Source organism: Microtus pennsylvanicus, chromosome X, assembly GCF_037038515.1.
Source record: "Microtus pennsylvanicus isolate mMicPen1 chromosome X, mMicPen1.hap1, whole genome shotgun sequence".
Taxonomy (NCBI): domain Eukaryota; kingdom Metazoa; phylum Chordata; class Mammalia; order Rodentia; family Cricetidae; genus Microtus; species Microtus pennsylvanicus.
This window is the reverse complement of record NC_134601.1, coordinates 135,315,545-135,333,940: the sequence shown is the minus strand read 5'-3', so window position 1 is coordinate 135,333,940 and position 18,396 is coordinate 135,315,545.

Sequence of the window (18,396 nt, the reverse complement as noted above, 5' to 3'; positions counted from 1 at the left end):
CTAAGCTATTGGCAAAACAATGTTGTAATTAATACAGTTTCTGTGTGATTATTCAGGTCTGAGCAGACAGGAATGAATGATCAGTCTATGCCTACAGTTGTCAGAATAGGATTGCATGTACAATTATGGATCTTTAATCATCATACTATTCCAATGCAGCTTAATGTAGTAGGTTTACAAATGCCAACTTCTTATGTCATTTGACATTATAAGCATCACATTTATGACTTTAACTCTCTATCATATAGAAAGGATCTTTAATCCCAAGCCCTACTGGTCAAGTCAGAATACTATTTAGGAAAAGGAAGAGCTACAACTCTTAAAGAGGAGGCCTAATTGGTAAACTCATCAAATATGCAAGGCAGTAAGCATTGGCTTGAAAAGTATAGAATTTTGGACTGATTTTTGTGTTTTACAAAAAAGGAACAAAGACAACAAAAAAATCTCTACTAAATCAGCAGAGCACCTCAGTAAGTGATAAAGAGATTAGATTCAACTTACTATTAGTTTGTCATCATTTAGTAACAAAGGTTGTCTTATGCTGTCAAGTTCAAAGAAATCAGATCACAGAAATGTTTAACAAAGCAATGAGTTTCTATTTTGACTATTTTCTTATAAGACTATGAAGCTAATAAGAATATTTAAGTAAGTTGAACAGAACCAAGACAGTTTAAAGAAGTCTTATTTTATCAACTATCCTGCATTTCATCTTTGTCACCAAAATCTCACATAGATGCCAAACTGGAATAATTTATTTCTACATCTGTGAAATAAATATTCTTGACAATTAACCACTCTTCTCATAGACAGCTCAGTAAGACAATGAAAATAACAATACATGCACAATGAAGTTGAAGGTGATGACTCCAATGAATAGGTAAATTAGCTTTTTCTAATATTTACAAATATATTTTATCTTTATATAAGCCCTCACTTTTTACTCCATTCTGCCAGATACTTGTATGCGACATGGGAACCTAAACACTTAACAAACACTAAGCCCAATGATAGGTGACAGAAAGCAACATCATTATTTCTGTAGTTGTTTTGTTTAGTAGTGAAGATATTAATCATTTTAGAGACATTTCAAATCAAATACACGTCAATTTTTGTATTTATTCTGAGGTTTTCTGATGAAAATATCCATTTGTATCCATTTAACAATATTTTGAGAGATGTTTGTTGGAACATCATCAAATGTACAGTCCTTCACTAACCAAAATCTTGTAGAGCATGTGAGTGTATAGGCATGCTCTTTAGGTAAAGTTTATTATGTTTGAATCACAATAGCCTTATCAAATTTCCCCTCCTTGACCTATGTTTATGAGAAAGATGTAATAAAATTTGCCACCAACTGTGGCATTTTTAAGTTTTTCTGTGTAATACTGTGGATATTTGCTTTGCATATTTTGAAGATCTATTGTTACATTACTATCAGTTAGTGGCCATTATTTATATTTGTTATTTAATATGATTATTACTGTATTGAATTATGTAATCTCAAATCATGCCCCCTTTTGCCTTGAAGTGTGTTGAATTTGACATAAATGCTGTGGTATCTGATTTCTTTCTGCTCTTCTCTGTGTACCTTATCATTCTTGTTTAGCTTTATCACTACATTTAAGAGCTTTCCTGGATTTAAAATATAAAGTGAGAAACAATTTCATAACATTTGGATTTAAATCATACACAATGCTTTAATTATTAATATTCTTGCTTATTTCCAAAATCTCACTATGTATTTTCAATGTGTCATACCTTTTCTTGGTTTCTGTTCTCTTTAATTGATCTTGGCTTTTGTTTTGTTTGTTTGTTTTTTACTGCTCTTTGGGTGGTTATTCTTGAAAGCAATTCACATATTTGAAAACAGGAGTTAGACTCTCCCGTCTTGAAAACTTTGGCAATCCTTTGACCTCCTACGTTTTTCTTGCTTTACAACTTAACCTTTGTCCTTAACCTCTTATTAACTTACTATATTTGTTATTGGTCTCATAGTGAGCAAATCCCTTTTCAGATTGTTTCTCCACATTGAATAATGCATTAGCTCACATCACTTCTAGTTTTGGCAGTCTGAATTTTGTCTTCTTCTTTTTGAAATATATCCTTTAGATACAGTGAACATCTATAAATGCTCAGTGTTGTTATTCCCTGATTATGTAAAAGAGCATTTATTTTGCTTCAGTCTTGAATGTGAGTCTAGTTGAGACTAGAATTAAAGTTGACAGTTCATAAAGGCACTCTGTTGTCTTCTGGTATCATTGCAGCTGCTAAGTCTGTTTTCACTCGAAGTTTGTTCTTTTTCTCTAAATATGCTGCAAAGTTTTCTTATATTCTCACTTTGCTTCTTCTGCATGAGAACTGATTCTGATACAGTATTTTTAGACCTAATTAACATCTTAATTAAATTATGAAAAAATATTCTCATCACTTCCTCCTTCAAATATTATTTTGCCCCATTCTGACTAATCTTTTCCTCTGAAACTGATTAGATGTAGCTTACAACTTTTCATTTTCACATCTATGTTGTACCAGAGTTTTTCTTTGGGGCCATCAACCAGCTCCCAACTCATAACATAGAGACCTTTATTAGTTTTGAATGCTCAGTCTATCTCAGCTCTTTTCTTGCTAGCACTTACAACTTAACCTGTTTCTTCTACATTTTACCTTGGGGCTTTTTACCTTTTATTAATTTCTTGCTGTCTATGTGTCTGGCTGGCTGATGGCTGCCTGGCTTCTGACCCAGGAACTATCCCTCTTTATCTCTTCCTCTTTCTCCCTCTTATTTTTCTCTTCTATTTATTCTCTCTGCTCCGCATCCCCATCTATCCCTCTGTTGACTAGCTATTGGTCATTCAACTCTTTATTAGACCAATCAGGTGCCTTTTGTAATTAAGGTGAAACAGATGCAACACACATTTACATGATTAAACACACATCAATGCATTGTTAAGCAAATGCAGCATATACAAAGTAAGACAACTTTACCCAGTTAAAGTGATATTTTGTAGCATAAATAAATGTAACAAATCTTTGCCTAGTTAAAATAATATTCTACAATGCTATGTTTCTTAATTTCTGCCATATTTTCTTTTTTCATTTCTCTTTGCTGAATTATAAGTGATTTTTTTCAGGTTCATTAACAACTATATGTAACCTAGCCATGAGTTTTTAGTGTCAATAACTAAACATTGCATGTTCTGTTTTCAAATCATTCTCTTTTCATAATGCCTTTCTCTTTCATTACAGGTTTGGTGGTTTCTTTAGTTTGTAATATCTCATTTTAAATATTCATATTTACATAACAAACATAAAGCAACATATTGTTGCCCCAACCAGTAATTTCATTTATTAGTCTGGTGTAACTTTCCAGTATTTCTTTATGCAAATATAATTTTAATATTTTCTTATTGCTCACCTTTATTGCCTTAAGAGAATGTCAAATGTCATATAAATGGGATTTGTGTTTTACAATTTTTACATAAACTCGTGACCTTATCATATTCCATTGTATTCATGTGCCAGTTAATTTAACCAGCAATTTATTACTCAGCTTGGGTTGTTTCATCTTTTTCTCTTATTAGATAATAGTGTAATGAATACCTTCTATATGTCTCATTTCATGTATATTCAAGTGTGTCTGTAGGACAGTTATAGTTTGAGATTACTGGATCAAGGAATGCTTACATTTGGAGTATTGACTGTTATATTCCAGCTGCTCTTCACAGACAGAACATTGTACTAGTCTCACCAACAGTGCATGAAACTGTACTTGATTCTTCACTACCTTATAAAATGTGTTTTGTTAAACTTTAATTATTTTTAACATATACCATGTAAGGCCTTCCAGATTCTGTCCAATTACCACACTCTACATATAATTCACAGACTCTCCCTTTATTGAGAATCATTTTTCATGTTAATAATTTATGTTAGTGAGCATTCCTTTAATAAGCATTTTAATTCTCCTTGTTGCAGTTATCTTTTGCTTCGTATGAACTCACCCTAAATACAGTGCTTTAGAAGGGCTGTTGCTTATGATACTGTGGATCAGAAAGTCAGGAAATACTTGACTAGCTACAACTTGACTGAGTTCCTTCATGATGTTGTAGTCAGATGTCAGTTGATCCTGTAGCCATCTGAATGCATTAATAGGTTATATGGCCAGTTTGGCTCACTCATAGGGCTGGTATTTGCTCACCTGACACTGTAGGTGGGAGCATGTTCACTCCGACTCTCTAATATGATACTACCAGAATGATGATATTTCTCTACTTGTGTGCTTAGGGATTCTACCCAAGTATTTGGGCAAATAGGGTAGTAGGGCTCAAGACCTTGTAAAAAACCTAACACTAGAAAGCACATGGCATCATTTCGGCTGTGATCTCCTCTGATTTAAATAGAGTATAAATGATCCACTCTCTGGAATATCAGGAATTTGGGCCACTACTTTCCAAACTACAGTTATGATATCCCACGTATCCTGGAATATAGAAAGATCTCTACATGGTATTTCTACCCCCTTTCTCCCTCTTCCTACTCTCTCTGTGTCTCTGACTCTCCCAGGTAGTTCAGAGGTTTTATTTGAAAAAATTCACACACACACACACACACACACACACACACACACACACACACACACCACCTAAAGGCAATTCATATTCCACATCTACTTGTGGTATTAACCTAGGAACTTCACTTTCTTACAGAATGCTTAAAAAAATCTACCTTCATCCAACACTCTCTTCTGGCTTCCAACAAGCACCAGTATGCATGTTTGTAGACACAACATGTACAGACACATGCACACACACACAAAAATAAAAGTAATAATATGTATTAAAACTACCTACAGTTGTGAGGAAAATGTCACTTTACTTTGACCAATGAGTGAAGCTTTTCTAGCTAACCTTTGCCGAGGGAATAGAGCCTCTGGATCCCTGAGTTCTATCAACGTATTAATAAATTCACACTCAGGGCTTTTATGGACTCTAGGTCATATCTTCTTCCATCATCTGAGCATTAAGTCCTAAATTTGGTCATGGAAACTTACATGGAAATCTGATGCTCTAAACCTTTTACTTAGTTTAGGGTTCTTGATTTTGATTACTTCTTCAACTTGTCTTTGAAGGGACAATTTTCTCTTGAACTACACTGTATACTTCTCCAATAAATGTATTTTTTTATTTATTTTACATTCCAGCCACAGTTTCCCCTCCCTCCTCTCCTCCCACTCTCTTCCCACCCTCTAATCCATTCCTCCTTCATTTCTGTTGACATGCCATGATTTGTTGATACTCATGGTTGGCCTACACTTTATATTTAAATGTAATTGTCAGGGCTGAAAATATAGCTCAATAGAAGAACATTACTTAGCACACACAAGACCATATGTTCCATCCTCAGAACTATACAAAGAAAGGATTTTTAATACATGTCATCTAGTATCTCATGTGTTTGTAGCAATAAAATCATTGGTAACTGTGGTAGTTTGAATAGGAATGGCCCCCATAGACTCATGTGTTTGAATGCTTGGCCCATAGGGAGTGGCACCATTAGGAGGTATAGTTTTGTTGGAGGAAGTGTGTCACTATGCAGGCAGATTTTGAGGTCTCAAGCTATGCCCAGGGTGGCTCAGTCTCCTTCTGCTGCCTGAAAATCAAGATGTAGAATTCTCAGCTTTCTCTCCAACGCCATGTCTGTCTGTATACTGCCATTCTTTCTGCCATGATGGCAATAATGGACCAAACCTCTGACCTGTAAGCTAGCCCCAATTGAATATTTTCTTGTATAAGAGTTGCTGTGGTCATGGTGTCTCTTCACAACAACAGAAACCCTAACTTAAACAGTAGCTCAGTCTACTGTAGCCCCAGATTTAGTTCTGAAACAATTTTTCTAGGCTAAAAGAAAGGACTAATTAGTGAATTACTGAATAGACATTATATTTAAGCCATTATTACTGAGAAAGAATGACTGTGTTCCCTCTGTTGGTATGTGGTTCTGTAAAGGCATCTCCTTCATATGTTCTGGTCTAAATCAGTAGACAGATGACATTACAGCTACCCCTGAATGGTGGCTGAAGTATATGTAGTCATTGTCTTTTTGCCTTTCAGCATAGATACTGTTCTTGTTGTATAATTGGCATGCTAATCAATAGGACCCAAATGGCAATAAATTTCATGTGTTTTTTTTTCTTTCTTTCTTTTTTTTTGTTTACTGTCGATTTCAATGCTAACTCTATGGTAGAATAATGAGGAAAATATGATGCCAGTCATTAGCTATGCATGCCACTGCACATCTTTCTAGGTGACTGCACAATATGAAAGAGAGAAAGAGAGGAAGGGGGAGGGGTCAGAGACAGAGGAAGATGTGAAAGTCCCCATGTTGGAGATGGAGAAAAACATGTTAATGAGGTTGTGCAAGGGAAGCTTGAATTACAACACTCCTCTAATCCAGAAAGCCATGGAAAAAACAAATTGGTAGAGTATAGGCTAAAATCAGCCTCGAGGCCACACAGCTGAACAAGATTACAAGGTAAACTATTTTAACAATCATATTTAATAACTTAATCTTAATGAGGAAATCTTGGCTGCATGTACCCTGTAGGAACTGATAAGTCTAATGACTGGTCATTAAGTGGCATTTTCTTGAAGCCAAGAATCCCATGCTAATTACTTATAAAACACTTAAACATTCTCCTACATATGGATACTCACTGGATAACTGATGGGAATATATGTTGTACCTATTAGCTAACTGTTTTTGTTTCTCTAATTTGTGGCTCTAACAAAGCAACACTTGAACTCCCCAGACCTTTCCTATTAACAATGACACAGCTCTTTGACATATAGCACAGCTGTCATAGGAGACGAAGGCTCACAGGAGTTTTAATAAGGAGGCATAATTCACAGTTCAATGACACACAGATTTTATAAGAACAAGCTTTGCTTCGTCCCTGTGTGTGTTTTTGTGTATGTGTGTGTTTGACAAAAATTTCTATAGTATATATTGTAAATTCTTATTTGTATTTTTAGCAAAAGCTGTATATTCACAACTGTGAAAAGTTAAAGTAATAAGAAAAGTGCATTAAGGCATATTTCCATGCAGCACTCCCCCCTTCCTGCCCCCTTTAACTAAAAGACATAATAATTCATTGTTCTTCCTCGAGCAAATGTAAGCAGATATAAGTAATTATTCATGTTTTCCATTTCCCACACCAAAGAAACTATACACTGTATGGCAATGCACTGTTTACTTCATGTAATATGCCATGCAGGGTTTCTCCTTAAAATTGGCAGTTTCAACACAGCATCTTCATGGCACTTTAGCAGCTGCACAGTCTTCCATTGTGTGCACATGACAAACTTTGTCTGATTCTTGTTAAAGAACAACCAGGCTATGTCCAGCCTTTCCTTTCAAAAATCTTTCTTTTTAAATTATGTGTATATGTGTGTGGGTATGCACACATGTGTTCAGGTAGCAGCAGAATTCAGAGGAAAGTGTTAGATCTCCAGAACCTGAAGTTGCATGTGGTTGTTAGCCACCTGATATGGGTGCTGGGAACCAAAATCCAGTCCTCTACCAGGGCAGTATGTGATCTTAACCACTGAACCATTTCTCCACGATGTGTCCAGTTTTTTTGATTTTTAGATAGTGCCACTGAAAATAATCATGTATGTGTGTCACTGCTTGCAGAAGCAGATCTTTCTATAAAATAATTTCAAGAGGCAAATTTACATTTTCAATTCTGAGAGTGTCTATTTGCCCTCAATATGAGTTACGACATTTGCATTTCTACCTGTAATATGGTAGCAGCTGCTGACCCAAACCTTACCAATAGAAAATGTTATGATAGTTTGAATGAAAAGGGCCCCCCACAGGCTCCTAGGCAGTGGCACTATTAGAAGCGTGACCTTGTTGGAATAGGTGTGGCCTTGTTGGACCAGGTGTGGCCTTGTTGGAGAAACTGTATCACTGGATGGTGGGGCTTGAGGTTTCAGAAGCTCAAACCAGGCCCATTGGCTCACCCAGGCTTCCTGTTGCCTTCTGCCACAGATGTAGAACTCTCAGCTACCTTGCCAGCACCATGTCTGCCTGTGTGCTGCCATGTTCTCACCATGATTGATAGTGGACTAAATCTCTGAACTTTAAGCCAGCCCCAATTAAATGTTTCCCTTCCCAAGAGTTGTTGTGGTCGTGGTGTCTCAACACAGAAATAAAACCTTAAGACAGATGTTGATACTAGGGACTGGGCTATTGCTGTGACAGGCCTAATAATGATTTTGTTTTAGAAGAATGTGGACTTTGGCACATTGGATTAGGAAAACAGTTGAATGCTTAAGCAGGTCTTAATGGGCCATAATAGTAGGGACATGGGAGACAGTGGTGTTGAGAGTGATTTGAACTGTGGGAGTCTGTCTCAAGAGGCTTCAGGGTAGAAGAATATTAGTATGTGGCTTAGAGACCATTCTTGTGATATTTTGGTGAAGAATGTGGCTCTTTCTGTGTGAGGCTAAATTGAAGAGTTATGGAGTAATAGATTTGGTGGAGAGATTTCCAGAGAGCCTAGTATTGACTGCACTACTTGGTTATTAATGGCCACACTTATGCAGATTTATAATGGGAAGGGGCAAGCTCAACAAGGAAAAACACAGTTTGAGGAGAAAAGGCGCACCAGGAAAAGTTAAAAAAAAAAGCCTGATCCTCAGGGTAGTTCAGGGCAGTTGTGGTGCCTGCCTTTAATCCCAGCACTCAGAAGACAGAGGCAAATAGATCTCTGAGTTTGAGGCCAGTCTGGACTACAGAATGACTTCCAGGACCTCCAAGGATATACAGAGAAATCCCTTCTTGAAAAACAAAACAAAAAATAAAAAAATGGAGAAAACAGTTATCTCAGGGCAAGATCTCACCCAGCTAAGCTTCCAATTTGTGGAAAGGAATTAAAGAAAAGCTTAGGGGCAGGCATGGCGGTGCAAGCCTTTAACCCTAGAACCTTGCGGGAAGAGGCTGGTGGATCTCTGAGTTCAAGGCCAGCCTGGACTACAGTTCCAGGATAGCCAAGCTTAGGCAGTGAAGGACACCCTCAAAAACAGAAAGCCCATGAAAATGTATTTGAAGAAAGGGGGCATGTTCCAGCCCCAGCAAACAGTAGAACTTGGTAGTTTCATCCGGGTAGTAACATCAATGATACAAGAAAGGGGTTATGGAATCTCCCTCCTTGACCAAGGAAGTGTGCTGAGGCTAGGCATATGTCAGGGGTATCCCTGAATGGAGGTCTAGAGAGACCATTGTGTGAAGTTGTGAAGTTGAAGCCTGGATTGCCTTGGAGATCTTAAGGTGTTGGAAGATGCCAGAGCTGTGGCATACCTGCCGAGGAGAGCTGCTGAAAGGGAGTGGAAAGAGACCAAGAGAAGGGAATGTGTTGCAGTCAACCGAGCTGAACGTAGTTGGAGATCTAAAGAGCTCTTTGATGTCATGCATGGAGATGCAGAGTTTGGAATTTGCCAGGCAGGTTCTACTCTTGCTTTGTTCCAGTATTTCCTCACTATGTTCCCTTCCCTGTGTTTTGGAATGGCAATGTGTGTCCTTTCCCTTTGTATACTGGAAGTGTGTGACCTGCTTTTGTTATTTTGATTTTCTAGGGGTTACAGTGAAGAGATTGCCATGAGTTTCAGAAGAGAATTGGAACTTTGGATTTTTAAACAATGTGAAGACCGTGATAGACTATTGTGAATTTTTTTAAATGTCATTAAGAGATTTTAATTATTCTTTTTTGTTGTTTTTATTTGTTATATATTTTTTTTATTGAAAAAATTTCTGCCTCCTCCCCACCTCCCATTTCCCTCCTCCTCCCCCCACTCTTCTCCCTCTTCCCCCCACTCCACTCTCTTCTACTCCTCCCCCTTCTCTTCTCCCCCTCCCTCTCCAGTCCCAAGAGCAGTCAGGGTGCCCTGCCCTGTGGGAAGTCCAAGATCCTCCCCCCTCCATCCAGGTCTAGGAAGGTGAGCATCCAAACAGGCTAGGCTCTCACACAGCCAGTACATGCAGTAGGATCGAAACCCAGTGCCATTGTCCTTGGCTTCTCATCAGCCCTCATTGTCCGCCATGTTCAGAGAGTCCAGTTTCATCCCATGCTTATTCAGTCCCAGTCCAGCTGGCCTTGGTGAGCTTCCAATAGATCAGCCCCACTGTCTCAGTGGGTGGGTGCACCCCTCACGGTTCTGACTTCCTTGCTCATGTTCTCCCTCCTTCTGCTCCTCATTTGGACCTTGGGAGCTCAGTCCGGTGCTCCAATGTGGGCCTCTGTCTCTATCTCTATCCATCACCAGATGAAGGTTCTATGGTGATATGCAAGATATTCATCAGTATGGTTATAGGATAGGGCCATTTCAGGTTCCCTCTCCTCAGCTGCCAAAGTTGGGTTGAATGTAGTTTTGGATACAAGCCTATGGGGGCCAGAGAGTGAACGTTGGGGGACTTAATGAAAATGGCCTTAATAGGCTCACAGGAAGTGGCAGTATTAGGAGGTGTGGCTTTAATGGAGGAAGTGTGTCACTGAGGGAGAGCTTGTAGGTTTCAGAAGCTCAAGCTAGGTCAATTGGCTCACTGGCTTTTCCTGCTGCCTTCAGATCCAGATGTAGAACTCTCGAATCCTTCTCCAGCACTATCTCTGCCTACATGCTACTTTTCTCCCAGTTATAATGATAATGGACTAACCTCTGAACTGTAAGCCAGCCCCAGCCAAATGTTTTCCTTTATAAGAGTTGCTGTGATCATGATGTCTCTTCACAGCAGTAAAAACCTATAAGACAATGGTCTTACATGTTTGGATTTTGGTCAGTTCAAGAAGTGAGACACACTATCTCATAATTTTTGTTTTTATTTGTAGAATTAGAATTAAAATTATGTATATTTCTTCTATGTTTTAGAAGCTATTTATAAACGTTTTCTTATGAATCATCTTTTACCTTCCTTAACCATTGACCCATTATGTTAATCTATTTTCTATCACAAATAATAGAATATTACAGACTTGTTAAGTTATAACAAAATAAGGTTCTTATGTCCTAAGAACCATTCATAGTTGTGATATCATCATGTGGTAATGGCCTTCTTGCTGACACAGTCCCGAGGAGTACCAAGCACAAATAACAATAGTGCGTGCATATGCGTCTCTTCTGGCCTTGCTTCCTCTTAGAACGTCGCTAGAATTTAGTCATGGGAGTTTTACCTTACTGGACTTATCTAATAACATTCACTTTTGAAAAGCCCTGTATCTAATCAGGATTCTCAGAATATGTTCACAATGCTTTTAATATCTTACAGTGGTGATTAAATTTTAATATAAGAAGACGTGAGAGACGCTCAAACACCATTCGTACCATGGCATACATGTCTCTTGAAAGGTTCTTATGGTTTCCTTTTCTTGGCCTTTTCTTTTCTATTTAACTCTCTAGTGAATTTAATGCTTGCTCTAGTGCATGGTTATACAGTATGAGGTATGGATCTAACGGTACACTATTTTAGATCATACTCTAGTAGACTAAAGTCCTGAGCCTACTGATTAGAATGTCATTTTATCATGTAGTAGCCATTTTCATCATGAAGTAACACGCACATGGTTCAATATCTGAACTTTCTATTCTCTGACCTTGGTTCCCATTATCTTTTCCAGTATTGATATTTATTTTTTAATTTTTGTACTTCTGCTGTCTTTGTGTTGTTTTAATTTTTTCAGAACACCATTGGTTGGTCATTTTTTTTTGTAATGAATGTTACTTATAGCTCTCATTGTGGTCATTTAGCCTTGGGTGTGAAGATATAAAGAAAGAGACACACTTCTAAATATCTTAGGGAACTTCATTTTATAGATGACTTTTCTCCCTTTGTTAAAACAGAAATAAAAACTGAAGCATTATGAACTTGCCTGTATTTAGGTGGAGAGTTTGCTTGTGAGTGCAAAGCTAATTTTACAGTGGGGACCACACTTCAGAAGAAGCAGGTGCTGGAGAATTAAAGTAAAATAGATGATTCCACATCTGAAACGTAATTTCAGAGAAAGGAAACAGTACAAAGGCACAGGTTTAGTGATGCATAGTACATTTGGGAAACGACAAGTGTAGGTGGTTAGGGTGTGTGTGTTGGATAGTTTTATGTCAGCTTGACACATCTAAAGTTGAGGAGAAAAAAACCTCAATTAAGAAAATGTTTCCATAAGATTGGGACATAGGCCCAGTCCACTGTGGGTGGTGCCATCCCTGGGCTGGTGGTGCTGAAAGCAGGTTGCATAAACCATGAGGAGCAAGTCAGTAAGTAGCATCCCTCCATGGCCTCTGTATTAGCTCTTGTCTCTAGGTTTCTGCCTCCAACGTTGAACAGTAATGTTGAATTGTAAGGCAAGTAAATCCTTTCCTCCATGAGCTGCTTTTGGTCATAGTGCTCCATCATAGCAGTAGTAACCCTAACTAAGAAAAGGAATAAGGAAGCCCAGAGGGCCATGAATACATGGATAATCAGATCCTGCAGTCCTCCCTATACCAGCAGAGAATCATATCTAACCCCTTTCTCTAGACTTTAACAAAATCACTAGCCACTGAAGAATTCTTTATTTTGCCTGCTTTGTGCCATTTAAAAATATTTATTCTTTTTTATTTATATGTACATGTCTGTGCTGGCGTGAGCTTATGTACATCGTCTGCAAGAAGGTGCCTGGGGAGGCCAGAGAGCATCGGAGCCCGTGGAACTGGTGTCGCAGGCACTTGTGAGTCATCAGATGTGGGCACTGGGAATTGAACCCTGAACCTTTGGAAGAGCAGCAAATGCTCTTATCCACTGAGCCACATCTCCAGCCCCTTGTTTGTGGCATTAAAAATAATCTTGCTTCCACCCAGTGAAAAGTTAATTCATATCCATATCTTCATCCCCATTCCCTCGCACCACAACATCTTTTGTGCCTTTTCAGAATTCTCTCCCCGGGAATGTATGTGCACTATGGGTACATGTCCTTTTAAAAAGGAAGCTTACTGTGTTGCAGTGTAGCTTGCCATATTTATTTTCTAGTTAATTACTGCTCTTTGCTATAGCTGTTTCTGAAAAGGCTTGCCATTTAGTGGAAGGACTCCTTTGAAAAACTGGTTATGGTGGATTTTTCTCTGCAAAATATGCTAACTATGCATTGACACCGAGCTTTCGGAGCAAGGTATATGTGCTAATTTCCTCACATAATGAAGTCTATTCAGATGTTAGGATGCAGAGGTAATTTGAGGTGTGCACTGGGTGAATGCAGCTGTTTTGTTTTTCATATGTGGGCCAAGCAAGATCCGAGGAATGGCAGCGTCACATCTGCAGTCTGTATAACGTGCTTTGTTTCCGTGTGATCAAACCCACCCGTGTTGAGCTTATACGGTGCCCCCACAACGTTATATGCTACACATTTATTTTCAAGTAGTGTTTCAGGGCAAGATAGGCAAAAGCCCATATTAAGGTGAAGAAATGCTCAGAAAGCAGAATTCACCTTTCAAGGAACTACTAAGTCTCTGCTCCTTGGGGCAACAACAATGAGCTTTATTTTTGTACACACTTGCAAATTGATTTTTATTCCTTATACAAACTTGCTTTCACAGTTCAATTGATTTATTATTCTACTTGCAAACCGTTTTGGGGTATTTGGGGTTGGGTTACAGTGCAATACAATATTCCCCAGTTAAATTAATTTGCTCAGGTTTTCATGAAACAGTTTTTTGCATAGTGGGAAGATTTTCAGCGAGAAGCCCCTGTCTCTAAGGGAAGGTGTAGAAGGCTCTTGAAGGTTGTGCATTCCAAACAAGATCACAAGTTCACTCCCATTTCCACCATTCTGCTCCTAACTTTGCACTGTTCAGTGTGTGTGGCTACCACAGCAACTCTAAGCCCTCACCTCTAATCACAGGAGGTAGATTTCGCTTTCCAAACAGGAAAGGGGGCAGTAGGAATCCGCAACAGAAAGGACAGTGCCAGATATCCGCATACACACATCATAAAGCACTTGTGCAAAATATCTGTAGGGAAAGTTTCTAGAAGTGGAATGGCTAGCTTAAAAAATGCGGACATTTACAATGTAAAAGGCAGTGTTGAATTGTCCTTCCCAGAGGACACACCAGTTTACACTCCCATTAACATCAGACAAGAATCCCTATGCCGTCACCAAGAGTGGATGATCACAAACATTTTCAGATGGGCGAAGCAGCGATTCATCTGCTTTATATGCATTTCCTTAGATGTTAGTGAGGTATAAGGATGGAGGGAAGCATTTTTCATGTGCTGATACCCGTATGCAATTCTTTCACTTAGAAAGGCCTCTTTGTGCCCTTTGCCCATTTTTCCATTAACTCGCTAGCCCTTCTTTTATTGAATTGTAAGACTGAAGGATTTTAAATAAGGGAGAAATTCAATCGCATTTTCTTCTGCTTTATCGCCTCACGTTGATATTGCAGTTTATCATTCACTTGGCTAATGTGCTCATATTTCTGAAGAGTCTGGACAGAGGCTTCTCAGAGCCTCAGTGAAGGAGAAAAGCTACTATGAAATACCAAGTTTATAGATTCTCGTGGGCTAGATAGTGTTTTATTCTGTGACGTTTGAAAGTTACGATAAAAAAAACAGTATCTTGGAGAACTGACAACAGAAAGATCAGAAAACATACACATTCTGAAAAGGAAATAAAAATTTAATAATGAAGACCATTTCAAAAGGAGAAAATGACAGAGATGCCCATTGTCTTAATTTCTCTGAAACAATGCTTTGATTTCTCTTTGAGACGGAGTGATGTTTCTTCTCAGTCCCTTTTGAAGAAGACCCACTCACCTCTACCGGATGAAAATTCACACCGAACTTTCCATTTCCCCGCGTACTGGATCCCAACTCAGCAGGTGAGCATCACTGCTTAGACCCACTTTCCCAGGAGCATTGTGTATTCTCTAGTGGGAAGTGGCTGCCTCATCCACAGTGGATGATGCTGGATTGTCCACCTCTCAGCCTGTGTGCCCTGGCCTTAGTGAATCTGCCTCTTGAGACTCTCAAGGTCATCCGAGTCCTTGAAATCTTTGATACTTTAGTTCGCCCTGAGTCCAGGAGAGCTTGCCCTTCCTCACCATTTGACCTGTCCTTAGGGTTCCACCTAACTTCTTTGAAGAATGTGCTTTTTCCCCACACTGTAGTGTGCGGCTCTTAAGGTCACGAATTCTGTGTTAGACATATTTGTGCCTCTTCTACAGCGGAAGGAGGTCTCACAGTGCTATTTACTCCAGTGTGACAGGAGGACTCCTAAGTGTTCTTCAGTGGCAGTGTGAAGTCCTTTCCAAACCTTTCTACAACAGCCTTACCTTGTTTCTGCACATTTTCTGGATCACCTCCCCCCCACTTTTTTTCTGTGAGAGACCTAAGAGCAAAGCCGAAACCTGTCTGGAGCCATTCATAGGTTTATGTGGCTAAAACAAACACGGATGCTAGACAGTTAATCATCGTAGCTTCCCTGGGGCTGTACCCCTGTAGAAAACTGATTCTTTTTTCCCCAGCATCCATCAATTGCCAATAGCTCCTCAGCAATCCAGGAGTGGAATTTTGTGAGCCCTCCCTCATCCATGCTGGGAGTTCGGCTGGCCTAATCTGTCATAAGCCTTGTGCATGCAGGCATAGCTGCTGTGAGCTCGTGTGTGAAATGATTCTGTCATATTCAGTAGGTACTGTTTCATGGAAGATGTCTGCTACTTCTGGCGTTGATACTCTTTCTACCCTACCTTCTACATGATGACCCTTGAGGGGAGAAGATATGGTACCGATATCCCATCTGGAACCGGGTACACCATATTCTTATTCTCTGCACCTTGACCAGTTGTGGGTCACTTTCATTAATCACGACTCACAGCAAAAAGAAACTTCTCTGATGGGGGGATGCATTAATCTATGGGTATAAAGATAAGAACTTGTGGGCGGTTTATTACTATGCCCATTTGGCAAAATAATAGTGTTAAAGTCTTCTCTAGGGCTTATGCTCTAGCTGCCCACAGGATTTGGCCCTACCAGACATGAGTTCCATCTTGGGATGCTTCAATGCTATCATAACATTCGTCCAGTGACTGCACCAGTGGGCAAGTCTTGCCAGGCTGTCATTGTCTTGTCATCACTCAAATGATTTACAAATGGGTGAGAGATGTTGGCTACTCTCCTTTGCGGTAGTATGCACAGACTCCCAGCTCTATGACAGCTAGCCTACCGAGGCATGATGCTTTTGGATCTGTACTCATTTGATTTCTCCATGTCTTATGACCCAAGTATGTGGGATCTTCAGCAGCAGAGTCTTACTGTCAAGGTATGGAGGGTAATTAAGAGCACAGGCAGTAGTCTGTAATGTCTGGTGGTCTGCGGGACCCCACTGACCATCACTCTAAAAGAGGCAACCCATTGCTAGTACCGGTCTTTTGATTTGATAGACAATGGGGGCTGGGAGAAGAATTGTCTCCACTTTCTTGATATAAGATACTTGCATATAAACTCCTTTTATATATTATAGATTTTAGGAAGCTTCTACAGAAAGTTTCCATATGCCACTTCAAAGGTCTTTAGTGTTAGTTTCCCCTCCTTATACTCCTTCCTGGACTCCGCCTTCTATCCTCCACCATATTTAACCCTTCCTGGTTCAATAATGATACCCCTTTCTCCCCCCATACCACCAGTGTTCCATCCCCGTTCTATTGAAATCCCCATCCTGCCTCATTACCAGTTTTTGTACTCCTATGAGTACTCTAGCTTAAACTCATGTATCTAAAGATTTAAATCTAATACCCACATATGAGAGAGACCATGAAATGTTCTTCTTTCTGGGCCTTGGTTATTGCACTCAGCACAATATTTCCTAGTTTTATCTGTTGACCAGTGAATTTCATTTATCTTTACAATGGAATAATACTCTATTTGTGTAAACGTATCATATTTTCATTATTTATTCATCTAGGCTACTTCTATTTCTTGACTATAGTGAGTGGAACAGCAATAAACATAGATGAGCGGCTATGTCTGTGGTTGTATATGGAAGTGCTTTGGGAGTCTGTCCAGGAGTAGTATAGATATTATAGTAGAACGATTTCTAGTCTTTTTTTTGAGGGCCCATCACACCGATTTTCACAGTGGTTGTATCAATTGGTGCTCCCACCAAAAGCGAATCAGCACTCCCTTTGTCAGCATCTACACTAGCATTTGCTGTCTTTTTTTAAAAAAAGTCTTAATTGTGCTGAGTTGGCTAAGACAAAGAATCTAGGGGCCTGATCTTTCATAACCTTTTCTGCCTAAATATTAGCATGCCACAGAAGAGAAGCGAATTCTATACTTATTAGGCAATGATCATGATATAGGTTTCATGTAGCAATGGACTCTCTTACAAAGCAAGATTCACTTGGATATTACTTCCGCAGTCAGACCAAAAGTCTCCCAATGGTACAGGGAGCTACAAGTGTAAGCCTACAATGATTGGCTTTTTAAAAATGCCAATATTACAATAGGGATGAGGAAGAATATATAGCTGGAGGTGAAGAAAAACAGAAGGTAAGTCAGGATTGTCTGTGCCTTCACATAAAACTGCTGTGACTCCTGGGGAGGTATGTCCTACCAACAGTTATGTAAGCATCCTATCAGGTAGAAGAGATTTGTCAATTGTATATTGACTCCTGGTATTTATTTTCATTTTCTTATGTGCATGTGCACATATGTGTGAGACTTGTATAAGTCTATGCTATTTGTGATGTCAGACTTGTGTGAGTCAATGAGGCATGTATGTGCATGCTTTCTTATGTGTGTGGGTGTAGGTATGCATATGTCAGAGTACATGTGAGGTCACGGGGCACATTTCAGCATCAGACTTTCCACCTTGTTGGAGACAGGGTCTCATTGTTTGTAGCTCCATACGCCAAGGGTAGCTGGTGTGCAAACTTCTGCACATCCTCCTGTCTTTGCTTCCTATATCAGTGAAGCAGTACTAAGAATTGTAGATGTGCTCCATCGTGTCCAAATTTACATGAGTGCGGGAGATTTGAACTAGTGTTTGCACACTAAGCATTTTGCTCACTGAACCATTATCTCCCCAGTTGAATCTTGGTGTTTTACAGAAAAATAAGATACAAAGTCTATTTGAATTCTATGGGGGCAATTACAGCAGTTTGAAGCCACTGGTGACAAATGGATTTGAGTAACCTGGTAGCCAGCTTGTTCATTTCTGCCCCCTAGTGGTTCATTTGGAGTGCTTGATATGTAACTTGAGCTGCTTTGAATGTTTTCTTGGTGTATAGATTTTGGAATTTATGGAGTACATTTTCTTTCTTTGGCTATCATGCCATACTGACTCACTCCTAAAAGCTTAGCTTAACCTAAAAA